Source organism: Mus musculus, chromosome 12, assembly GCF_000001635.26.
Source record: "Mus musculus strain C57BL/6J chromosome 12, GRCm38.p6 C57BL/6J".
NCBI lineage: Eukaryota > Metazoa > Chordata > Mammalia > Rodentia > Muridae > Mus > Mus musculus.
The window spans coordinates 18,025,598-18,052,098 of record NC_000078.6 but is presented as its reverse complement, the minus strand read 5'-3'; the positions used below and the strand labels follow the sequence as shown (position 1 = coordinate 18,052,098).

The following is a 26,501-nucleotide window of genomic DNA, read 5'->3' as shown; positions in this document are numbered from 1 at the left end:
GTTTTTCTTTCTTTTTGCTTTTCTTTACTCTGTACATCTCCCAAGACAAGGTTTCTCTGTGTAGCCCTGGCTATCCTGGAACTCACTCTATAGACAAGGCTGGCCTCAAACTCACAGAGACCCACCTGCCTCTGCTTCACGAATGCTGTGATTGAAGTTGTGTGCTGCCACTGCCCAGCTATCTTTTTCGTTTTAAAAAAGATTTTTAAATTTCTATTCACATGTATGTCTGTGTGTATGTATGCTTAGAGAGGTGGGAAGAAGTCAGGGCTCTGGAACTGAATTTACTGGTGGCTCACAGAGCCAGATGTGGGTGCTGTGAACTGAATTCAGGTCCTCTGAAACAGTAGTAGTTGTTTGTAAGCACAGAGCCAGGTCTACAGGCCTCAGAGTCCTGCCCCTGTTTTTGAGTCAGGGCCTCTCTCTGAACCCAGAGAGTACTATTCACCATTTTGTCTAGACTAGCCAGCCAGAACGACCCTAGAATTGGTTCCTGTTGTCTCTATCCCACAGTGCCAGGGTCACAGCAAACAAGGATATATGTGGCGCTTTACACGGGTGCTGGGGATCTGAACCCAGGTCCTTATGCTTACACACAGGGAGCACTCCATCTCTCAGACTGCGGGGTCCTGCATTTCTGTATTTAATACTTTGCCACCGTGAACCCCCACAGTGGCCCAAAACAAGGCAGAGTACACACACTGTTTATAACTGTGAATCGGGGCTGCATGACATTTCAAAGGCTCTGCATGAGACCCAAGAGACTCTTCCTATCCTGAAGGCTCAAACACTTTGTGACCTCCAGGGTTAGGGACTCAGGAAGAAATGTGAGGGATGTGGGTGAATTAGTCTTCTAGAAAGCTCCATTCTGGCACAATAGTGACAGTAGAATAGACACTCAGGAATGTGTCACACTAGGGGTGTTCACTTGCCGGATGCTGATGTCCCTCCTTTTAGACAGCAATCCAGCTATGGGGTCCCAAGTAAGGCTTCTTGTTCCTTCCCAAGAGGTCATTATCATCAAAAAGGCTCATCACCAGACCAGACCTTTTACAGGCCCCTGCTTCTGTATGGGACCAGCAGGACATCTGGGCAGCCAGTTCCCAGCGGTGGAGGAGGGGAAAGCAAAAAGCAATGTGTGGGTGTGTGCCAGGGCCAGAGCTAAGGAGAACTCACTGCCCTGCAGCACACAACAGCTGCCCAATGAGGAAGTGATAGTATCCCCACAGGGACAGAGGTCGGCCAGGTAACATGGAGCACAACCAAGATGACCAACCCAAGCAGATTAGGAACTGGCAATGGGGATAGCTGGAAAGACATGAAAGGCAGGGCAGATCCAGGCCCTCATGTTCCTCACCTAATGTCCAGCTTAAAGGAAACCTTAGGGAATTAGCAAGTCCAAATATCAGGATACAATCAATGCTCAACTGCACAGTAGAAGCTCAAGGCTGAGCCAGAGGAACAAACACCTGTGTTATACAGTCTTCTTCCTGTGGGCTGAGTCCACACCCTGTGGTTTTGAGACAGGGTCTCATGTATCCCAGGCTGGACACTGAACTCATTATGTAAAGGACGATGACCTTGAACTCTTGATCATCCTGCCTGGATTTCCCAAGGATTGGGGTTAGAGCCATGCACCACCGCATGCATTTTGTGGTGCACTTAGGGATAGACTTTAGACTTCGGTGAATCTTAGGCAAGCATTCTACCAACAGTCGTAGCCAACTCCAGCTTATCCTCCCTCCTCTCCCTCCCCCTCCCGTTTTCATGTGACAGTCTTTTTTTTTTTTTTGAAACAAGGTTTATCTGTGTAGCCCTGGCTGTCCTGAAACTTGCTCTGTACACCAGGCTGGCTTGGAACTGACACAGATCCATCTACGTCTGCCTCATGAGTACTGGGATTAAAGGAGAGCCTTACCACCATCTGGCTATGATAGTCTTTCTATACAGCCCAGGCCAGCCTTGAACTCAAGACACTCCGCAGTCTGCTGAAATTACTGGAGCACAGCACACCTTAAGTGCTCTTTTGTAGGATATGTAAGACATTGCTGCAAGAAGGAGAGGGGAGTGGTAGATGCCCTCTACAATTCATTCCCCAGTCCCTCTACAGATGGATGTCTTGTGCAATCAGTCCGGGTGAGATGGAGTCAGAATAGGCTTTTCTGCCTTGCTGCTCAGCACCCAGACTCAGGTTGGCACGTTGTCCCAGGCTGAATCCAGCAGGTTCCTTGGGGTCCCTGAGCCAGCTATGGAATGACTCACACATGAGCTCCTGATTGGCTGGGATGACAGTTCATATCAACTGTGTTTTGATGCTGCAGGCCAAAAAGCCAGCAATGGCCTTTCCGCAGTAGCCAGGGGAATGGCACAGGGCCTCTAGGACTGGTTCTCCATGGTCAATGACTCGGGCTGACCTGGCCAGTGGCGGGCACCCAACACTCCTGGGAGGGTCCAGCAGTAACACAGGGGTGCTGAGCCAGGACTAGGATAGAGCAGGGTAGAATATCTCTCATTGCTCTGACTGAACCTATGTGTGTCCCTCTCTAAAAGGAGATGCAGTAGGTCAGGCTGCAATGGGGCATGCAGATTTGGTGGTCCCTGGGTCAATCCCTGCCTACAGCCTTCCCTTCTAGCCTTATGTTCTTGCTACCTTGATTTCTCTGAGTCCTATCTCCTTAGCTGTAAACCAAGAGTGAAGGTCCCTGTGTGTGGAGTTTACAGCCAATTTCTATGAAAGGAAGGGAAACAGAAGCTATGAGGAGACAGAGACAAACTGAACCACCAGGCAAATGCTCGGTGGGGACATTGGAGGACTTTTACTGTGAAAGACCACAGGCTTCCTCAATGAGCTCCATCTGAGTACAGCACCCTGTGAGGAGGGAAGCCAGCGACCTGAAAAGCTTCTCTTGCAGGTCACACCGAGTGCAGTGGCAATAAAAACTATGTTCTGTGCTGGTAAAGAGCCTGGGATCACTGTGATCTGGAAGCATCCCTGGGTAGGGCCAGTGACTTCCTAACTCCTGTACTTCAAAGAGGAAATGTGGGGAGGGAAGGAAGGATGTAGCCAGGAAAACATCAGGGCAGGGACCGCAGAGGCTCCTGTTGCTGAGGGGCAGGTCTAGTACAGGGGCACAAGCACCAAGGGCTTGCTAGACACAGGGGTGGGGTTTCAGGTGGAGGAAGGCCCCTTCTCTCATGTCAGCAGGTATCCTGGGAAGTCCATGCCTACTACTTGGGAACAGGATTGTGAGGGTTAGGGACCCTCAGGCAGTGGCTCACACTTCATGCCATACATGTCACCAAGTTTACACACACACACACACCCCAACACCCCTCCCCCAACACAGAGATGTGTTACCTCACTGACTACTCAGAGGCTCCCATCCCTCCTGGCTCCAGTGATAGCCCAGGAGGAAAAGCGGTCAGAAGAAGGAATCCTCAGAGCACCACACAGGACTCCAGAAGATATCCCCCTTGGGAACTCGCTATTCTTACACACAGGAATACGAGTCCTTTGCTATTCTTACACACAGGAATATGAGTCCTTTGCTCATTCATTCATCCAGCCACCTTTACCAAGTATGCATGGACTTGGCCTGAAGATGTGCTGAGCGAATGACCCTAACCTTGGACAGATGGAGAAGATACTGACTGGTGGACGGGAAAGATGGATGCTCAGAGGAAGCCTCAGTGTGCTCAGAGGTGAGTCACTATGGCACAGAGAGAGCAGGAACATGTGGGGAAATTTGGGAGGGAGGGAACAGGTCATTATCTACAACCGCAGAGCTGTCACTCAGTACAAGTTGAGCTCTGAACTGCAGACTGTGATACATTGCACCCCCATCAGCCTGACCCATCTTCCCATCCTCTTTGGTCATGAATATCTCCACTGCTTCTGTCTCCATCCCTATGTCTGCCACTGGGCCTTTGCTCCCACACCTTCTTCAGGCTCTCTCCATGCTCACATTTCTTAGCCTTGCGGAATACTTGGTTGAAAAGGGAAGCCTCTACATACAACCTTCTAAGCCTAACCTCTCTCCAGTTTTACTTTTTCCAATATTATAATGAGTTCAAGGTCCAGGCTTTAACTTTGCTTTTCTTTGCCATTAGAAGCCAGAGCCCCCTAGCTCATTGGGGATAGGGTATATTCCTTTTTTTTTTTTTTGGAGTTTAATTTTTTTTTATTACGTATTTTCCTCAATTACATTTCCAATGCTATCCCAAAAGTCCCCCACACCATCCCCCCCACTCCCCTACCCACCCATTCCCATTTTTTGGCACTGGCGTTCACCTGTACCAGGGCATATAAAGATTGCCTGACCAATGGGGCTCTCTTTCCAGTGATGGCCAACTAGGCCATCTTTTGATACATATGCAGCTAGAGTCAAGAGCTCTGGGGTACTGGTTAGTTCATAATGTTGTTCCACCAATAGGGTTGCAGATCTCTTTAGCTCCTTGGATACTTTCTCTAGCTCCTCCATTGGGGGCCCTGTGATCCATCCAATAGTTGACTGTGAGCATCCACTTCTGTGTTTGCTAGGCCCTGGCCTAGTCTCACAAGGGACAGCTATATCACGGTCCTTGCAACAAAGGCTTGCTAGTGTATGCAATGGTGTCATCGTTTGGAGGCTAATTATGGGATGGATCCCTGGATATGGCAGTCTCTAGATGGTCCATCCTTTTGTCCCAGCTCCAAACTTTGTCTCTGTAACTCCTTCCATGGGTGATTGTTTCCAATTCTAACAAGGAGCAAAGTGTCCACACTTTGGTCTTCGTTCTTCTTCAGTTTCATGTGTTTTGCATCTTGTACCTTATATCTCGCTATACTAAGTTTCTGGACTAATATCCACTTATCAGTGAGTACATTTCATTTGAGTTCTTTTGTGATTGGGTTACCTCACTCAGGATGATGCCCTCCAGGTCCAACCATTTGCCTAGGAATTTCAGAAATTCATTCTTTTTAATAGCTGAGTAGTACTCCATTGTGTAAATGTACCACATTTTTGTATCCATTCCTCTGTTGAGGGGCATCTGGGTTCTTTCCAGCTTCTGGCTATTATAAATAAGGCTGCTATGAACATAGTGGAGCATGTGTCCTTCTTACCAGTTGGAACATCTTCTGGATATATGCCCAGGAGAGGTATTGCGGGATCCTCCGGTTGTACTATGTCCAATTTTCTGAGGAACCGCCAGACTGATTTCCAGAGTGGTTGTACAAGCTTGCAATCCCACCAACAATGGAGGAGTGTTCCTCTTTCTCCACATCCTCGCCAGCATCTGCTGTCACCTGAATTTTTGATCTTAGCCATTCTGACTGGTGTGAGATGGAATCTCAGGGTTGTTTTGATTTGCATTTCTCTGATGGTAAAGGATGTTGAACATTTTTTCAGGTGTTTCTCAGCCTTTCGGTATTCCTCAGGTGAGAATTCTTTGTTCAACTCTGAGCCCCATCTTTTAAGGGGGTTATTTGATTTTCTGGAGTCCACCCTCTTGAGTTCTTTATATATATTGGATATTAGTCCCCTAACTGATTTAAGATAGGTAAAGATCCTTTCCCAATCTGTTGGTGGTCTTTTTGTCTTATTGACGGTGTCTTTTGCATTGCAGAAGCTTTGCAGTTTCATGAGGTCCCATTTGTCAATCCTCGATCTTACAGCACAAGCCATTGCTGTTCTATTCAGGATTTTTTTCCTTGTGCCCATATCTTTGAGACTTTTCCCTACTTTCTCCTCTATAAGTTTCAGTGTCTCTGGTTTTATGTGAAGTTCCTTGATCCATTTAGATTTGACCTTAGTACAAGGAGAGAGGAATGGGTCGATTCGCATTCTTCTACATGATAACAACCAGCTGTGCCAGCACCATTTGTTGAAAATACTGTCTTTCTTCCACTGGATGGTTTTAGCTCCCTTGTCGAAGATCAAGTGACCATAGGTGTGTGGGTTCATTTCTGGGTCTTCAATTCTATTCCATTGGTCCACTTGTCTGTCTCTATACCAGTACCATGCAGTTTTTATCACAATTGCTCTGTAGTAAAGCTTTAGGTCAGGCATGGTGATTCCACCAGAGGTACTTTTATCCTTGAGAAGAGCTTTTGCTATCCTAGGTTTTTTGTTATTCCAGATGTATTTGCAGATTGCTCTTTCTAATTCGTTGAAGAATTGAGTTGGAATTTTGATGAGGATTGCATTGAATCTGTAGATTGCTTTTGGCAAGATAGCCATTTTTACTATATTGATCCTGCCAATCCATGAGCATGGGAGATCTTTCCATCATCTGAGATCTTCTTTAATTTCTTTCTTCAGGGACTTGAAGTTTTTATCATACAGATCTTTCACTTCCTTAGTTAGAGTCACGCCAAGATATTTTATATTATTTGTGACTATTGAGAAGGGTGTTGTTTCCCTAATTTCTTTCTCAGCCTGTTTATTCTTTGTGTAGAGAAAGGCCATTGACTTATTTGAGTTAATTTTATATCCAGCTACTTCACCAAAGCTGTTTATCAGGTTTAGGAGTTCTCTGGTGGAATTTTTAGGGTCATTTATATATACTATCATATCATCTGCAAAAAGTGATATTTTGACGTCATTTTTCCAATTTGTATCCCCTTGATCTCCTTTTGTTGTCTAATTGCTCTGGCTAGGACTTCAAGTATTATGTTGAAGAGGTAGGGAGAAAGTGGGCAGCCTTGTCTAGTCCCTGATTTTAGTGGGATTGCTTCAAGCTTCTCACAATTTACTTTGATGTTGGCTACTGGTTTGCTGTAGATTGCTTTTATCATGTTTATGTATGGGCCTTGAATTCCTGATCTTTCCAAGACTTTTATCATGAATGAGTGTTGGATCTTGTCGAATGCTTTTTCCGCATCTAATGAGATGATCATGTGGTTTTTGTCTTTGAGTTTGTTTATATAATGGATTACATTGATGGATTTTCGTATATTAAACCGTGGAATAAAACCTACTTGATCAGGATGGATTGATTTCGTATGCATCCCTGGAATAAAACCTTCTTGATCAGGATGGATGATTGCTTTAATGTGTTCTTGGATTCGGTTCTCGAGAATTTTATTGAGGATTTTTGCACCGATATTCATAAGGGAAATTGGTCTGAAGTTCTCTATCTTTGTTGGATCTTTCTGTGGTTTAGGTATCAGAGTAATTGTGGCTTCATAGAATGAGTTGGGTAGAGTTTCCTCTACTTCTATTTTGTGGAATAGTTTGTGCAGAACTGGGATTAGATCTTCTTTGAAGGTCTGGTAGAACTCTGAACTAAACCCATCTGGTCCTGGCCTTTTTTTGGCTGGGAGACTATTAAAGATTGCTTCTATTTCTTTAGGGGATATGGGACTGTTTAGATCGTTAACTTGATCCTGATTTAACTTTGGTACCTGGTATCTGTCTAGAAATTTGTCCATTTCGTCCAGGTTTTTCAGTTTTGTGGAAAATAGCCTTTTGTAGAAGGATCTGATGGTCCCTTGGATTTCTTCAGGATCTGTTGTTATGTCTCCCTTTTCATTTCTGATTTTGTTAATTAGGATTTTGTCCCTGTGCCCTCTAGTGAGTCTAGCTAAGGGTTTATCTATCTTGTTGATTTTCTCAAAGAACCAACTCCTCGTTTGGTTAATTCTTTGAATAGTTCTTCTTATTTCCACTTGGTTGGTTTCACCCCTGAGTTTGATTATTTCCTGCCCTCTACTCCTCTTGGGTGAATTTGCTTCCTTTTTTTCTAGAGCTTTTAGATGTGTTGTCAAGCTGCTACTATGTGCTCTCTCCCGTTTCTTCTTGGAGGCACTCAGACCTATGAGTTTCCCTCTTAGAAATGCTTTCATTGTGTCCCATAAGTTTGGGTATGTTGTGGCTTCATTTTCATTAAACTCTAAAAAGTCTTTAATTTCTTTCTTTATTCCTTTCTTGACCAAGGTATCATTGAGAAGAGTGTTGTTCAGTTTCCATGTGAATGTTGTCTTTCCATTATTTGTGATGTTATTGAAGATCAGCCTTAGGCCATGGTGGTCTGATAGGATACATGGGACAATTTCAATATTTTTGTATCTGTTGAGGCCTGTTTTGTGACCAATTATATGGTCAATTTTGGAGAAGGTCCCATGAGGTGCTGAGAAGAAGGTATATCCTTTTGTTCTGTAGATATCTGGTAGATCCATTTGTTTCATAACTTCTGTTAGTTTCACTGTGTCCCTGTTTAGTTTCTGTTTCCACGATCTGTCCATTGATGAAAGAGGTATGTTGAAGTCTCCCACTATTATTGTGTGAGGTGCAATGTGTGCTTTGAGCTTTACTAAAGTGTCTTTAATGAATGTGGCTGTCCTTGCATTTGGAGCGTAGATATTCAGAATTGAGAGTTCCTCTTTGAGGATTTTACCTTTGATGAGTATGAAGTGTCCCTCCTTGTCTTTATTGATAACTTTGGTTGGAAGTCGATTTTATCCAATATTAGAATGGCTACTCCAGCTTGTTTTTTCAGACCATTTGCTTGGCAAATTGTTTTCCAACCTTTCACTCTGACGTAGTGTCTGTCTTTTTCCCTGAGATGGGTTTCCTGTAAGCAGCAGAATGTTGGGTCCTGTTTGTGTAGCCAGTCTGTTAGTCTATGTCTTTTTATTGGGGAATTGAATCCATTGATATTAAGAGATATTAAGGAAAAGTAATTGTTACTTCCTTTTATTTTTGTCGTTACAGTTGGCATTCTGTTCCTGTGGCTGTCTTCCTTTTGGTTTGTTGAGGGATTACTTGCTTGCTTGTTCTAGGGTGTGATTTCCGTCCTTGTATTGCTTCTTTTCTGTTATTATCCTTTGTAGGGCTGGATTCGTGGAAAGATAATGTGTGGATTAGGTTTTGTCGTGGAATACTTTGGTTTTTCCATCTATGGTAATTGAGAGTTTGGCTGGGTATAGTAGCCTGGGCTGGCATTTGTGTTCTCTTAGTGTCTGTATAACATCTGTCCAGGCTCTTCTGGCTTTCATAGTCTCTGGTGAAAAGTCTGGTATAATTCTGATACGTCAGCCTTTATATGTTACTTGACCTTTCTCCCTTACTGCTTTTAATATTCTCTCTTTATTTAGTGCAGTTGTTGTTCTGATTATTATGTGTCTGGAGGAATTTTTTTTCTGGTCCAGTCTATGTGGAGTTCTGTAGGCTTCTTGTATGTTCATGGGCATGTCATTCTTTAGGTTTGGGAAGTTTTCTTCTATAATTTTGTTGAAGATATTGGCCGGCCCTTTACGTTGAAAATCTTCATTCTCATCAACTCCTATTATTTGTAGGTTTGGTCTTCTCATTGTGTCCTGGATTTCCTGGATGTTTTGATTTAGGATCTTTTTGCGTTTTGTATTATCTTTGATTGTTGTGCCAATGTTCTCTATGGAATCTTCTGCACCTGAGATTCTCTCTTCCATCTCTTGTATTCTGTTGCTGATGCTCGCGTCTATGGTTCCAGATTTCTTTCCTAGGGTTTCTATCTCCAGTGTTGCCTCGCTTTGGATTTTCTTTATTGTGTCTACTTCCCTTTTTAGGTCTAGTATGGTTTTGTTCATTTCCATCACCTGTTTGGATGTGTTTTCCTGTTTTTCTATAAGGACTTCTACCTGTTTGGTTGTGTTTTCCTGTTTTTCTTTAAGGACTTGTAACTCTTTAGCAGTGTTCTCCTGTATTTCTTTATGTGAGTTATTAAAGTCCTTCTTGATGTCTTCTACCATCATCTTGAGATATGCTTTTAAATCCGGGTCTAGAATTTCGGTTGTGTTGGGGCGCCCAGGACTAGGTGGCATGGGAGTGCTGCGTTCTGATGATGGTGAGCAGTCTTGATTTCTGTTACTCAGATTCTTACATTTGCCTTTTGCCATCTTGTATTCTCTGGAGTTAGTTGTTATACTGTCTCTACTTAGAGCTTGTTCCACAGGTGATTATGTTAGCCTCTATCAGCAGACCTGGGAGACTAGATCTATCCTTAGTTTCAGTGGTCAGAGTACTCTCTGCATGCAAGCTCTCCTCTTGCAGGGATGGTGCTCAGATATCTGGTGTTTGAACCTGCCTCCTGGCAGAAGTTGTGTTCCACTCACCAGAGGACTTAGGATCCCATGGCGGATCCTGTGTGGGTCCTTGTGGGTGTCCGGAGACTCCCCCGGGCCAGGGACCACAGTGCTGCAGTGGGCCGGCCGGAAGGGACTTGAGCCCCGTATCAGACCGGGTTACCTGCTTCCTTTATTAATGCAGTCTCAGGTCCTGCGCGATCGGATTGGAGCAAGAGCTGTGTTCCACTCACCAGAGGTCTTCGGATCCCGTGGCGGATCCTGTGTGGGTCTTTGTGGGTGTCCGGAGACTCCCCCGGGCCAGGGACCACAGTGCTGCAGTGGGCCAGCCAGAAGGCGAGTATATTCTTAATACATGCTGAGCACAGCCATACTGCCTGCCAAGGTAGACAGCTGGCAGCAAGGCTGTGTCCCAGACTTGTACATGCTTTCAACCACAGGCAGGTGGGTGGGAATGGAGGAGGTGCCCATCTTCAGAGGGATCTTTCTACTGATAATCCTCTGACTTCTGACACCATAGCAAAGTTCTGACATAAGATTAAGAACTATCTGACCCAGACTCTCCTCATTCAGTGCTGAGGTGTGTTTGGCTATAGAGGAGTCACTGGGTGTACACCAAAGCATCCAAGGGCCTCAGGATGAAAATAGACACTATAGGCTAGAACTTGTACTCCTCTGACCTCTTTCTCTGATCCAGCTTCCAGACATCAGTTTCCAGGCTTGACTGGACCCTACCATGCACTTGTGCACTTATAGCATCTGGAGTCGAGGACCCTCGGGCCTGGAGGCATGTATGCAGGTGACATTCAGTCATATAGACTCAGGAACTGTTCTCTTTAGCCCCAGCAGTGCACACCATATTACATTGTGTCTATTTTCGATTGAGGGGACCCAAAGACCCTCTTTCCAAAGACAAGGGCCTATTTCTAGGTATCTCCTTCAGACTCACTGACAACCTGGACAGAGTGTCTATGGAATGTGGGGGAGTGAAGAAAAAGGCAGCAGGATATATCCTCTCCCTCCAGAAGATGAAGGCGAAAGGAATTCCACCCACAGGATGTCCCGAGGACACCCTGTGCCATGAAAATCCCTCAATGAATGCTGTAGGAGCTAGGGTGTCTGGGGGCTGGGGGTAGGTGTGAGGGAGACCCAGCCACCCCCAGGTCTGCTGGGAACTGCTGGTCTAATCTCTGGGGAACTAGCTGCATTTATCAGAGTCAGGGACAGAAGTACTGTTTGACATTTGCCTCTTCATGCTGCAGACCTCTTGAGATAGCAGCCATTGGGATTAAAAAGAACCATGACACATGCACAATCTCTGAAACATTTGGTGGTGATGCTGGCCTCATGGTTAAGTATGCCTGGCTCATCTTTGTACTTACAGGGTTCTTCTTACCTCTCAGCCTCAGTTTCCTGACCTGTCCTCTGAGATCACTGAAGAGACAGTCCCCACAGTCTCTGCAAATCTGACTGTGTGTGTGTTTACGTGAGTATGCACGTGTGTACCATGTGTGCATTTGTGTATCCATGTTCTCTGTGTGTGTGTGTGTGTGTGTGTGCATATAATTCCTATGATCCCCCATTAACAGAAGCCTGGTGAGATACTGGTCACCCTCAGCTGGAATAACATTGTCACAAAGCAAGTGTGGGTGATGGTCATAGCCATGGCTCTCTGGACTCAGAATATTAATTATAACTCAACTGGTGACTGGGCTATCCAGATGCAGCTGTGTGTGGCTCCTGGACCTTTTTGCCTTCTGGTCATTTGGATGCTTGATGGAGCATCCTGGCTGGGCTTGGGAAGGCTCAAAGGAACACCCAAGGTCCTGCTCTGGACCTTATTGGGGCTGACCCCAGCCATGCCTTTCTCTCAAAGCCCATATTGTCCAGACATGCTTCCCTGGCTCAGAAATTGGCACATAGAAAATATACACATGGAGTAAAAATATATTCCAACTCAGACAGCACACAAGCCCTCACCAATCTGGGCAAAGAAACACACAGTCAACACCATGAATAAACCTTAGGTCCCCTGTAGAGCCAGCTCTGAAGACCATTTCTTTCCTCCCTGTCTGCTCCCCACATGGGGACTGGAGGCCTATTCCCAGTGAACAATATTATGGGACTGTTCCTGAATAGTCTTATACCTCACTCAAAGCTGTCATTGTCCACTGAGATCCTCAGGACAGACCAAGGAAGGAGGCCCAGTGTTACCTCCATTTCCTTGAGAGGGAAAATGGGGCTCACAGAGAGGCTAGTAATTGATTCAAGAGCTAAGTGGCAGTCAGAATGGGACAGGAAAGTCCTGTCACCCGAGCACAACTTCTCTTCCTAGGCTACAGCACTGTCTCAGTTTCCCCTTATGGTACAGAGTCTCTCCATTCACAGCAATGATCATACTTGCAATGTTCTTACTGAACCAAGCCATGGTTTGCCCCAGAGTCTGATCTAAAGAGCAGGAGGACCTAGGACTTCCCTTGCTCTGCACACTGGGGGGAGATGTGGGGACTGTGTGTCTGCCCTCCTCCCACCCAGCCAGGTTGACTGGACACCATGAAGTCAAGAGGGCATCACTTCATTCATTACCTTGCATCAGTGCCTAGCCAGAAGCTATAAACAAAGCAGGCACTCAATACTCAGTGCTTTACAAAGGACTACCCCTGAATTCAGACTCAGACCAAAAATCCAAGATCTGGACTAGAAAAGCCATGCACTTCCCTAACGGATATGTGCACATTAGGGTGGGAATATGCACGTTAGTGCAGGTGCCCGTGGAGGCCAGAAGAGGGCACCTGATCCCCCAGAGCTGGAGTTACCAGTGATTGTGAGCCTCTCAACATGGGAGGAAATGAACTAGGGTCTGCTCAAAGAACAGTAAGAACTCATAAGCATGGAGCCACCCCGCCAGTCCCCATATGTATATTTTTATTAGATATTTTCATTATTTACATTTCAAATATTATCCCCTTTCTTGTTTCCCCTTTGAAAATCACCTTTCACTCCCCCCCCCTTATGCTCCTCAACACACACATTCCTGCTTCCTGGCCCAGGCATTCCCCTATACTAGGGCATAGCACTATCACAGGACCAAGGGTCTCTCCTCCCATTGATGACTGAGTAGGCTATCCTCTGCTACATATGCAGCTGGAGCTATGGGTTTCTTTTTGGTTGGTGGTTTAGTCCCAGGGAGCTTTGGGGGTACTTTTTGGTTTATATTGTTGTTTCTCCTATGGGGCTGCAAAACCCTTCAGCTCCTTAGATCCCAAATATATTTTTAACTGACTTTATTTTAGGGCAGTTTTAGATTCATAGAAAAATTGAGGGACAGGCATAGAGACATTTCCTGGGTCCATCAGGTCAACACCCTCCACCAGAATGGGGCATCTGTAGCATGGACAATCATTGCCCTCATTCGGTCTACAGCCTACACAGTATTCATGCTTTGAGCTGCATGTTCTGGGTTCACAGATGCATGTCTTCTACAATGTATACAGACCAGCTTCACTGACATTGGATACCCCGTGCTCCACCTTGCCCATATTTTCTCAAAGTGCTTCTGTGAGGAGCCGCCCTTGCAATCGCCATTACAAGATGGCGCTGATATCCGGTGTTCTAACTGGTAAAGAAGTAGTATGCACATTTGCTAGGGTATCTTTCCATTCCTTGTGCCCTGCCTGTCCCGTGGCGTCATCTGGGCTGATAGTGAGCAACCAGTCAGGGTTAAAAACGTCTTCAACCGCTCTTGTGGTCTATTTAAGGACCGAGTTTCCTGTGTTCTGGGCCTCCTCCCCCAGAAACTGATCATTTTTCTCTCGAGATGGATTAAAGCTATGCTGCAGAAGGACCCGTGTGTGTCCTGTGTGTGTGTGTGTATGTGTGTGTGTGTGTGTGTGTCCTCGCCGGCGAGACTCCTTATCACACAGGGACATATGGTGCCGAAACCCGGGAATTCTACATCGCCAGCATTGAGGAGGCCTCCCAGAAATGGGGCGGGTTCAGAACTGCAGTGGAAAAGATAAGATTCAGAGAGGTATGTCTACCTTGAGCCTGTTGTTCCCTTTGAGAGGAGGTTCAGGACAGCATGTCAGAAACCGAACGGAGCGATAGTTAAGGAGCTCATAAAAAGAAAAAAAAAGACATGTCTAAGGAAAAAGAACTTCCCCGGAAGTTGGAAGTGGGGAGTGAAAAAAGGGGAAGGTGAAAACGCACCCCCCTACAGGTAAAATTAGTAATATTTATCCTACCCAAGAGCTAAAAGCCCTAGAACTTGATATCTCAGATCCTAATGATTTAGACCCTAGTAAAAAGGCAGCCTTCATAAAAGGCTTAAAGATAGCTCTCAGGGTCACTGTGCCTCTTCTCTCTTCTCTGGCAGTATTCCCAGAAGAAGGAGATAAGGAAGTAGAGTCTGAACATGAGAGAGAGAAAATAAGTTTTAAAAAAGGCAGTTATTCCCTGTTTGGGATCTTTTAGCAAAAAAGAGAAAAAATGAAAATAAGCTATTTCAGAGCTCTTAGCTCTGGTTAGGATATCTGTGTCCCTTTGAGACACCAAGTTCTATTCCATGCCTGTCTATTGTCTGCTTTTGGTGCACCAAAACAAATTGTCCATGTTTCTGTCAATTCATGTATGTCTTTTGTTTCATTTTCTGAATGATTGTTTCGTTGTCTGAATGACTGACTGTTTTTATGTTTCATGTTGAATCTGCTGGCTGTCTCAATTTACACAGCAAAAAGCGCTGTGGCTGGGAGCCAAGTACAGCTGAAAAAGCCTTGCTGAGGGCCGATTACAAACGGAGCTCTTAAAGGGGCAGGCAGCCTTTTGCTTGTAACAGAAAGTTAGCTTAAAATTGGGAACTCAAGATTAGAGTCTTTCTAAACAACATGAACAAACACAAGAAAACAGGTCTTTAAGGATACTTCAACATAGGGATAATCTTTGACCTGAGAAGACTCTGGCAGAGTGTTCAGATTGAGAAAAGATTGCATTTGGGTTAAGGCTGAGCTCGGAGGGGAGCAGCCTCAGCTCGGCTTGTGTGGCACTTCTTAGAGCCTTATTACAGACCTAGCCAGATGTTGTTCTAAATAAAATTTAAATTCAAAGTTTATAAAAGGTCAATTAGGCTGTGAAATTTATCAATACATTGCGATTTGACTTGCCTACTTTATATAAAGTTATAGTGTACAGAGTTTGCTTACATGTATAAGTGTCTGTTCCTTGTTCCAAACAGCCATTAATTATTGCAGAATATTGATGTTTGATCTATTGCATACCATCATATGAAGTAAAATTGATGATCATTATCCTAAGATAAGTTAAAATTTTATTTTCATGCATGCTCCCATATTTCCTATAAATTCATGCATGCATGCATCCCATTTACTGTGTTTAAAAAAATAGCCTTTATATGAGAGAAAAGTATATGTGAATTAAATCACATGATTATTCTTTTGAGTTTCCTCCTGTTTCACCACAGATAATTAAAGATGCTGAAGATGGTGTTTAAAAATGTTGAACAATCAAACTTTAAGTTGTATATTAATAGTCAATATTATATCTCAGAGCTTGCAATTGCTTATGCAACTTATAAGAAAAATACTGTTCCTTTAAGAAAATTGTTTTTGGGCAGTTAAGAACTTGTCCTGGGTTGCCTGGAAATGACCCCCAGGATTTGCTTTTGTGTTATAGAGGTTTACATAAAGCTTTAACTAATAAAGATTACAGGTAGCTCCTGCAAAGATACAAATTCAGGATTCTTATATTTATTTGGGTTTTAGAAGATAGTTACTTGCAGAGACAACTTAAAGATTTTCTCTAATTTCTGATTAATAAATAAATAAATTATACACAAGTGACTTTAATGACTTTTCAAGCATTCTAGTTATAATCTCTTGTCAAGAGAAACAATTAAAAGTGTAATTAGTCACTGTTCATGTTATATTAAAACTGACTAACAGTACAGTATCTAAAGTTTTGATGAAAATACAAGGTTGTATTTTGATGCGTGAGCACCCCTTTTTATATCCAACATATTAGAGCACATACATCATTACCTGGCTCCTATTCAAGGAAGAAATTCCTAAGCTGAAGTTAGCCACTGGCAAAAAAGACTAAACAGATAAGTCCTAGCAGTTTATTTTGTAAATCTAAATAGTATATATGACTGGGCTGAAAAGCCACCCTAGAAACAAATGTTCTGTTCTTGTTAGTCAGAAATATCATAATCTACACCTAGCATCAAGGCAACCGACTCCCACAGGCTATGTCCTGGGGAGGACACGAAATGTATATAAAGGCCTCTAACTCAGACCAGTCATTAGGTAACTAGGAGAATTAAAACTTCTTTTAAAAAAACGAAAACAAAAAGTGGAGATAGAGGCTATGATGCCAAAGATGGCTCTATCCTTTATAATATTTACTCTTACCTTTTTAAAATTGGATGATCTGGGAGATCACCAGCTGAAAGGCATGGACTATGGCCTCAATCGCCCAAAGAAATGGTCAAATGGAAGAATGTCCTTGATAATAAATGGTATGGCCTGGATCCTATCTTAATCAGATCCCAGGGAGCTATTTGTGTTTTTTCCACAGGGTGAAGATAATCCACTTTGGGTTCCGACGCGACTGACAAGGCCCATAAAAGAGCAAAATGAATCTCAAGATGATCCTGTTATTCTTACTCCTGATGATTGAGACAGGGATAAGTATACCTTTGTGGACCATAGTAAGATCATGGCCGGTACCTTTACCGGCACATTCCAATTCTTCTACCTTGTTTTTGTTTTTGGCAACTGAATATTTTTAAAGAAAAAGATTATCTCTAATTGGGCAGATTTCATTAGCAAAAATAAAGTGAGCTCTGGAGTGTTATTTAATGCTTTAACGCAAGTTGCTCAAGGAGCACAGTCAGGCTCAAGTGATGTTGGAAATAATGTAACTCCACCTATAAACATCACAACGATTATGATAAAGGGAAATGCGACTATTCCAAAAAGATCACGATGGCCTGTTGACAATGCTACTGCTATACGCAGCATGCCATGGTGTCATCCGGACCTTGCATTTCCTATAGTTTTTTCACCTTGTCAATCAAAAATTTTTTTCTCGAAAAGAAATAACAAAGGGTTTTGTTTTGTCACCTCCATTGCATTTTTGCTGTAATGAATGATAAAGGAGATGCTACAGAAAAAGAAAATATTTGGCCATATTACCAATGGATTCTAAGTAATGAGACAGGTGCTAGTGCCCAGTTGAAAGGAGGGTTGATGATTTTGAATCAGTGCCTTGATCTGGTTGAGGAACATATAGGTGTCCTATACCAGTTGGCCCAGTTGGGCTGTGAAAGAAAATTGGGTGCTCTGTGCATTACTAGTGTTCAATATGAAATCTTTACTCATGCAGCTAATCTATCTAGGCAGCTTTCTTTGTATCTTGCAGGAAATTTGTCTGAAGGATTCGATGAGACCCTTGAGGCCTTGAGGGTGGCCGTTCTAAGGATCAACTCAAGGCGAGTGGACCTGTCATTGACAGAGGGCCTCTCCTCCTGGATCTCATCTGCATTTTCTTATTTTAAGGAGTGTGTGGGGGTAGTCTTGTTTGCCATGATCCTATGCGGTGGAGCGTTGCTTTTGCTCTGGATGGTCTGTAAACTTAAAATCCAAACAAAAAGGGACAAGATGGTGATAGCCGAAGCACTTGCGGCATTAGAACACGGTGCCTCCCCTGATATATGGTTATCTATACTTAAGCAATAGGTCGCTGGCCGCTCAGCTCTTGCACCCCACGAGGCTAGTCTCATTGCACAGGATAGAGTGAGTGTGCTTCAGCAGCCCGAGAGAGTTGCACGGCTAAGCACTGCAGTAGAAAGGCTCTGTGGCATAAAATGAGCCTATTCTAGGGAGACATGTCACCTTGTATGAAGGTTGAGTGTCCAAGTGTCCTTCCCCCACAAAAAAACGACACGGGAGCAGACCAAGACCCCTCCGGGTGATGAGTCTGGGAGAAGGTTTTGTGTAATGCCCCTATTTTTGCACACTGGGGATTTGACCTCTATCTCCACTCTCAGTACTAGGTGGCCTGTTGCCTTTTAAATAAAAGAAAAGGGGGAGATGTGAGGAGCCGCCCTTGCAATCACCATTACAAGATGGCGCTGATATCCGGTGTTCTAACTGGTAAACAAGTAGTCTGCACATGTGCTAGGGTATTTTTCCATTCCTTGTGCCCTGCCTGTCCTGTGGCGTCATCTGGGCTGATAGTGAGCAACCAGTCAGGGTGAAAAACGTCTCCAATCGCTCTTGTGGTCTATTTAAGGACCAAGTTTCCTGTGTTCTGGGCCTCCTCCCCCAGAAGCTGATCATTTTTCTCTCGAGATGGATTAAAGCTATGCTGCAGAAGGACCCGTGTGTGTCCTGTGTGTGTGTGTCCTCGCCGGCGAGACTCCTTATCACACAGGACAGCTTCAAAGCCCCCAGATTCAATAGGTTCCAGGAGTTCACATTTAACACTCATGGGGTCAAAGTGCAGGCAGATGGTGGAGCCTGTGGAAGGTCATCAGACAAACAACCTGGTGGTTGCAGCAGAAATCACCAGGCAAGTAGGTACACAAACAATGTCAGCTACTGATTTCCTCATCCTGCCTTCCCCACAACCTTGGCCAAGAGCCATGCTCCAAGGGGCTCACTGAGGGAGAAGAGACTCTGGGACATTCCATGTCACTCTTGGCTAAGTGGAACACCCAAAATGCAAATTCCTCAGCTCAGGCCCTACTTTATGCGTTTACCCTTGTTAACCAAATTGATTACAGAGTACACATGACATGACATCATGCAATCAGGAAGAAAAGTGAAATCATGATACTTGCACAGAAACAGAAGGAACTAGAAATCATTGTTAAGCAAAATGAAGCAGAATCAAAAAGGGAGGTATGTGTGGTGTGTTTGTATGTATGCGGGTGAATGAATGTATATGGTGTGTGTGTGCATGTGCTGTTCGGTGTGTGTGCATGTGCTGTTCGGTGTATGTGTGTGAAAGTAAGTATGTGGTGTGTGCATGTGTGTGTGTGTGAATGTATGTATGTGACTGTGGGGGGGTATGTGTGGTGTGTGTATGTGTATTACTGTACATTGTGTGTGTGCATGTGTATGTGTGGTGTATGTGTGTGTGTGAATGTATGTTGTATATGTGCGTGTGTGTGCTTTTGTGGGGGCATGGTTATGTGTGTGTGTTTGGTGTATGTGTGGTGCATGTATGTAGTATGTTTGTGGTGTGTATGTGTGTTAATGTATGTATGTAGTATGTTTGTGGTGTACGTGTATATGTGTTAATGTATGTTATGTATTATGTGTGTGTGTGCATGTTTGTGTGGGGGTATGTGTGTATATATGTGTGTGACCTTATTATCAGAGACCCCAGAGGACTTTCTTCCTGTATCCCAAGAAAATAACTGTTGGCCATGTTTGTGTTTTGTCTGTTGGGTTCTGAGGTTACAAGTGTGTAAAAACACATCTTACTTTCAATTGCATTTCACTCATTGGGCACAAGCTGTTTTTACAGCCAACTTGTTGTGGTAAATATTACTTGTGGATTTCTTACCACCACATAAATTATAGAGGTATGAAATAATAATAATAATAATAATAATAATAATAATAATAATAATAATAAGATGAAGAGAGGAAATGATAAATTAATAACAAGAAATAATATTATATAAAAAGAAATTATATGAAATAATAAAATATATAATTATATGAAATAATAATAAAATAAGAAATAATATTAAATGTGATATAATAATATAGTAAATGATAATGTGAAATAATATGAAATAATAAAATAATAATAATTAATAATAATAATTATAAGCATTAAAGCACCATCATGGGGCAGATACCATTCCTCTATGCTAATTTCTCTACTTCTTTACTAAGAACTATGAGATATCACTTGCCATATTCTTTTTTTTTTTTTTTCGAGACAGGGTTTCTCTGTATAGCCCTGGCTGTCCTGGAACTCACTTTATAGACTAGGCTGACCTCGAACTCAGAAATCTGCCTGCCTCTGCCTCCCAAGTGCTGGAATTAAAGGCGAGTGCCACCATGCCCGGCTCACTTGCCATATTCTGCCTAGGCTGCTCATACTCTCAGGCTCGCCCTCCTGGCCATGCTCTCCCAATCCATCCACCCATGGGACCTTTTTCCTGCTTCTTCTTCCCTCTCCTTCATGGTCTCTTCCAAAGACACCAAGGCTGGGAACTGAAGTGCCATCAACCTTTCTTCTTGCCAGCTGCAGGCATTAGATGTGTTTACTGATTGATCACGGGAGGTAGGACTGATGTAATCACAATCCCCAAAATTATCTAAAATATGGGTCCAGAGTCGAGGATCTGGTATTAGACAAATGATACTCATACTGTTTCCTCTCAGGCTGAACGTCTGAAACCTAGAAAATAACAGACCTTTTAGACAAGGCTTCATCAAGCTAAACATATGGACAGACTTATAGATAGATGGATGGATGTACAGACATATAGATAGATAGATAGATAGATAGATAGATAGATAGATAGATAGATGATAGATAGATAGATTTATATATATAGATTTTATATATAGATTTATAGATATATAGATTTATAGATATATAGATTTAGATATATAGATTTATAGATATATAGATTTATAGATAATATATAGATATATAGATGATATATATTTATTGATAGCTATATAGATGTATAGGTGTATAGATATATACATATAGATATATAGATATGTAGATATATAGATTAATAGGTGATATATAGATGTAAGGATGTATAGATTGAAGATATATAGATGAATAGATAGATAGATATAGAAACATGTAGATCGATATACCGATATATTGTTGTAGGTTGAAATATTACATAAGGGCAGGTCACTATACTGACTTAAGGGGGTGAAGAAGATGGCAACCCGATAAGAAGAACAAAACTGTGAGCTAACCTGGACACTTCAGACCTCCCAGCCAAAAACCAAGGAGCATGCAGGGACTGGCTGATTGCCCCAGGCACATATGTAGCAGAGGACTGCCTTGTCTCTCTGTCCACAATGGGACACAAACAGGATGTACATAAATAAATGAAAAAAATAATTAAAAAAGGAAAAATGAAATATAATTGAATATATATACATATATATGTATATATATGGAGAGAGAGAGAGAGAGAGAGAGAGAGAGAGAGAAGTTATCTGGCAGAAAAAAATGGCATTAATACATTACTCTTTGACCTGGCTCCTGTGTGCAATATCAGTTGCTGTGATCTGTAACATGACACACAACTACAGCCAATGGCTTGTGTCACAAACATCTGAGCTGACCAAACCCTGAAAGTGCATTGGACATATCTCCAAAGTAAGAAATTCAATATTGCTTGGACCAAGCTAAAGTCCCCAATTTACATATCTATCAATCTGGTCTGTCTTCATTCACAAGACATTAATAAATACATGCTGGAAAATTACAAAGTCAGTCACCCTGTCACCATCAGGTCTTTTTTTTTTTTTTTTTTAATGGTGACTCCAAGGTTAGTGATAAAAACAGGTGTCTCACAAAAAGTAACTCTATCAAAATGTGCCTACTTGGCTACCCGTCCAGTGTAAGGAGAAAGAACAACCTTGGGATATTTCACACATCGGGTTAAATCTAAGCTGAATACTTAGCTTAGATAGCGCCATTCCATTCCATGATGTTGGTACTTGATAATGTAATAAGGACCAGCATTTATCACTCTCTGGCTAATGACTCTGAGCTCATTTATATTGTCAAAGAAGGTCTTAAATAATCCAACAAATGTATGGAGATGACGGAGTTCCTTAAAGAGGAAATGACCAAATCACTTAGAGAAATCCAGGAAAACAGAAAAAAATTAGAGGAAATCAATAAATTCCACAAAGAAGGCCAGGAAAACACAAACCGAAAAGAGAGGAAGCCAAAATTCCTAAAAATAATGCCAAGAAACAACAAACCAACGGGTGAAGTAAACAAAACTATTCAATACATAAAAGTGGAAATAGAAGCAAAAAAGAAAACTAAAACTTAGGAAATAGTGGAAATAAAAATTTAGGACTGCAAAAAGGAACTACAGAGGCAAGGTTCACCCACACAACACAGACATGGAAGAAAAATCTCAATCATTGAATAAGCAATAGAAGGAATGGGTAAACCAGACAATGAAAATGTTAAGTCTAAATCTTCCTGATATAATATATCATGGAAATCCAGGACATTGTAAAAGGACTAAACATAAGAATACTTAGGAAGAGAGGAAGGAGAATCCTCGCTCAAAGTCTCAGAAAGTATTGACAACCAAATTCTAGAAGAAAAACTTCCTAACATAAAGAAAACACAAGAATCATCAAAACACCAAACGGAAGGGACCAAAAAATAAAGTCTCTTCCTTGTGTAATAATCAAAATACATAGTTCAAGGAAAGAATACTAAAAGCTGCAAAGGTAAAAAGCCAGGAAAAACATAAAGGAAGATCTATTAAGATCACAGATGTCTTCTTGGAGTCTGTAGATGCCAGAAGGGTTTGCACACATGTGCCGCAGAAACAACAGATGCCTGGATTTTAATATGTAAAAAAAATGACTACACCGTTAATGGAAAAATTTAAGATAGTCCATGATAAAACTCAAATTTAAACAATCTCTCTCTAAACACACTGACCAACACAAAGAGATAGAGGTAGAATCTAACCGGAGGAAGTTAAGGATATACATGAAAACACAGGTAGTAAATAATCTCTTACTGTCTACAAAAGAAGGGAAAGCACACACACAGCCCAACACCAACACCACCCGCAGCTGCAACAACAACAACCAAATACAAGGAGTTAGCAATCACCATTTATTGACTCATTCAATAAAAACAAGTTTTGATTTGGGAGAAAATGTAGCTGTAAATTGGCCTAGGACTTTGAGGCTTTTGTGTCTGAAAGCTATATAACTTTCTGTCTCAGGTTGGGTATGGGCGGTAGGGTTTTGAAGATAAGCTTCTGAGTATGTTTCCAATAATTTTTTTTTCCGAGACAGGGTTTCTCTGTATAGCCCTGGCTGTCCTGGAACGCACTCTATACTAGTTGGGACTCGAACTCAGATATCTGCCTGCATCCACCTCCAGAGTGCTAGGATTAAAGGAGTGCGCCACCACCACCCAGCCCAATAAATTCTTATCCTTTGCATTGTCCTAGAGTGTGAGTTGTGTTGAACCTCAGTGGACCCAACAACTTAAAAGCTTTACCACACTGCTGATATTCATAGCATCTGTCTCCAGCATGAATATTCTCATAAAAAGAAAAATATACATAAAAAGAAGTTCAATGAAAAAGTTTCACCATACTAAATAGATTCACAATGTTTCTACCCAGTTCAAAATCTTCCATGATGAAAATGACTACAAAATTGTGCAAAGGCTTTACCTTATTAAATATACTCAGAGGGTTTCTTCCTCAGCTTTTCAATGGCTAGGAACAGATCTCATGACCAAACCAACTCTCAGAAAAGCAAACATTTAAATTGGGGTTTCTCTGCAGTGTGGTTTGTCTTGTGTGTGCCTAAAGAACTATGACATACAAAGGCTTTACTACGTTCATAACATTCATATGGGTTCTCACTTGTATGTGATCTTTAAGTCATCATAGATGACCGTGACATCAAATGCTTTACAACACCGATTACCTTCCAAAGGTTTCTGTCTTCTATGTGTTCTTTGAAAATAATGGAGACTATAGAGTTTTAAAAAGTCTTTACCACATTGATTGCATTCATGAGGTTTCTTTCCAGTGTGGAATCTTTTATGTTTTGAAGACGAGTGGGATATGCACAGGCTTTAGCACAATGACGACATTCATAAGGTTTCTATCGAATATGGGTTCTTTTATGATTATAGAGACAATAACTGTGAAAAGGCTTTTATAACATTGATTACATTTCTAAGGTTTCTCTCCATTATGGATTCTTTTATGATATTGGAGATACTGTGACCTGCAAAAGCTTCACCACATTGATTACATTCATAGGGTTTCCCTCCAGTATATGTACTTTTATAACATTGGAGACTACTGAATTGTGAAAAGGCTTTACCATATTGATTACATTCATAGATTTCTCTCCAGTATGTTTTTTTATATTTCAATTTTCATTAGATATTTTCTTCATTTACATTTAAAAAGCTATCCCGACAGTTCCCCTATACACTCCCCCCGCACTGCTCCCCTACCCACCCACTCCCACTTCTGGGCCTTGGAGTTCCCCTGTACTGGGGCTTATAAAGTTTGCGAGGCCAAGGGGATTCTCTGCCCAATGATGGCAGACTAGGCCATTTTCTGCTAGATATGCAGCTAGAGACATGAGCTCTGGGGGTTACTGGTTAGTTTATATTGTTGTTCCACCTATAGGGTTGTAGACCCCTTCAGCTCCTTGGGTACTTTCTCAGGCTCCTCCATTGAGAGCCCTGTGTTCCATCCAATAAATGACTGTGAGCATCCACTTATGTATTTGCTCAGCACTGGAATAGCCTCACAGGAGACAGCTATATCGGAAAAGTATGTGTTCTTTTATGACATTGGAGATGACTGTGTTGTGAAAAGACTTTACCACATTGATTACATTCATAGGGTTTCTCTCCAGTATGTGTTCTTTTATGACATTGGAGATTACTGTGTTGTGAAAAGACTTTACCACATTGATTACATTTATAGGGTTTCTCTCCAGTATGTGTTCTTTTATGACGTTGGAGATTACTGTGAACTGCAAAGGCTTTACCACATTGATTACATTCATAGGGTTTCTCTCCAGTATGTGTTCTTTTATGAAATTGGAGAAGACTGGGTCTTGCAAAGGCTTTACCACACTGAATACATTCATATGGTTTCTCTCCAGTATGTGTTCTTTTATGAAATTGGAGAAGACTGGGTCTTGAAAAGGCTTTACCACATTGAATACATTCATAGGTTTTCTCTCCAGTATGTGTTCTTTTATGACATTGGAAACTAGAGAGTAGTGCAAAGGCTTTACCACATTGATTACATTCATAGGGTTTCTCTCCAGTATGTGTTCTTTTATGACATTGGAGATGACTGTGTTGTGAAAAGACTTTACCACATTGATTACATTCATAGGGTTTCTCTCCAGTATGTGTTCTTTTATGACATTGGAGATAACTGTGACGTGCAAAGGCTTTACCACAATGATTACATTCATAGGGTTTCTCTCCAGTATGTGTTCTTTTATGACATTGGAGATAACTGTGACGTGCAAAGACTTTACCACATTGATTACATTCATAGGGTTTCTCTCCTGTATGTGTTCTTTTATGATGTTGGAGATTACTGTGATGTGAAAAGACTTTACCACATTGATTACATTCATAGGGTTTCTCTCCAGTATGTGTTCTTTTATGACATTGGAGATAACTGTGACATGCAAAGGCTTTACCACACTGATTACATTCATAGGATTTCTCTCCAGTATGTGTTCTTTTATGATGTTGGAGATGACTGTGCTGTGAAAAGACTTTACCACATTGATTACATTCATAGGGTTTCTCTCCAGTATGTGTTCTTTTATGACATTGGAGATTACTGTGACCTGCAAAGGCTTTACCACACTGATTACATTCATAGGGTTTCTCTCCAGTATGTGTTCTTTTATGACATTGGAGATGACTGTGACGTGCAAAAGCTTTACCACACTGATTACATTCATAGGGTTTCTCTCCAGTATGTGTTCTTTTATGATATTTGAGACCACTGTGACTTGCAAAAGCTTTACCACATTGATTACATTCATAGGGTTTTACTCCAGTATGTGTTCTCTTATGACATTGGAGATGACTGGGTCTTGCAAAGGCTTTACCACATTGATTACATTCATAGGGTTTCTCTCCAGTATGTGTTCTTTTATGATATTGAAGATGACTGGGTGTTGGAAAGGCTTTACCACATTGATTACATTCATAGGGTTTCTCTCCAGTATGTGTTCTTTTATGACGTTGGAGATGATTGCATTTTTTAAAGCCTTGACCACATTGATGACATTCATAAGGTTTCTCTCCAGTATGGGTTCTTTTATGATATTGAAGATGATTGGGTGTTGGAAAGGCTTTACCACATTGGTTATGTTCATGTGTTTTCTCTCCAATTTTTCTTCTTTTATGACATTGGAGATGACTGGGACATGAAAAGGCTTTAGAACGTTCATTACATTCATAGAGTTTCTCTCCACTATGATTACTTACATACCTGCAATGAAAATTGGCACATGTGATATGTTTACTACATTAATTTCCCTGTTCAGTCATTTCATCAAGATGAATAAAGTTTACAAATTAGTCTACTGATAAAGGTGGACCAGATCATCTGGTTTTATCACTTCATATGTTCATGGGGTTCTCCCTCATTATGGGTTGTTTT

At 42.0% G+C, this 26,501-nt stretch overlaps 1 non-coding gene and 1 pseudogene across 2 annotated transcripts in view; both read right to left on the bottom strand.

The window, feature by feature from the left end:
- The window catches only part of Gm4983, a 72,976-nt gene that overhangs the window by 13,529 nt on the left and 32,946 nt on the right, over positions 1-26,501 (bottom strand). The window lies entirely within an intron of this gene.
- Positions 24,783-25,878, bottom strand: LOC115488001 (annotated as a pseudogene).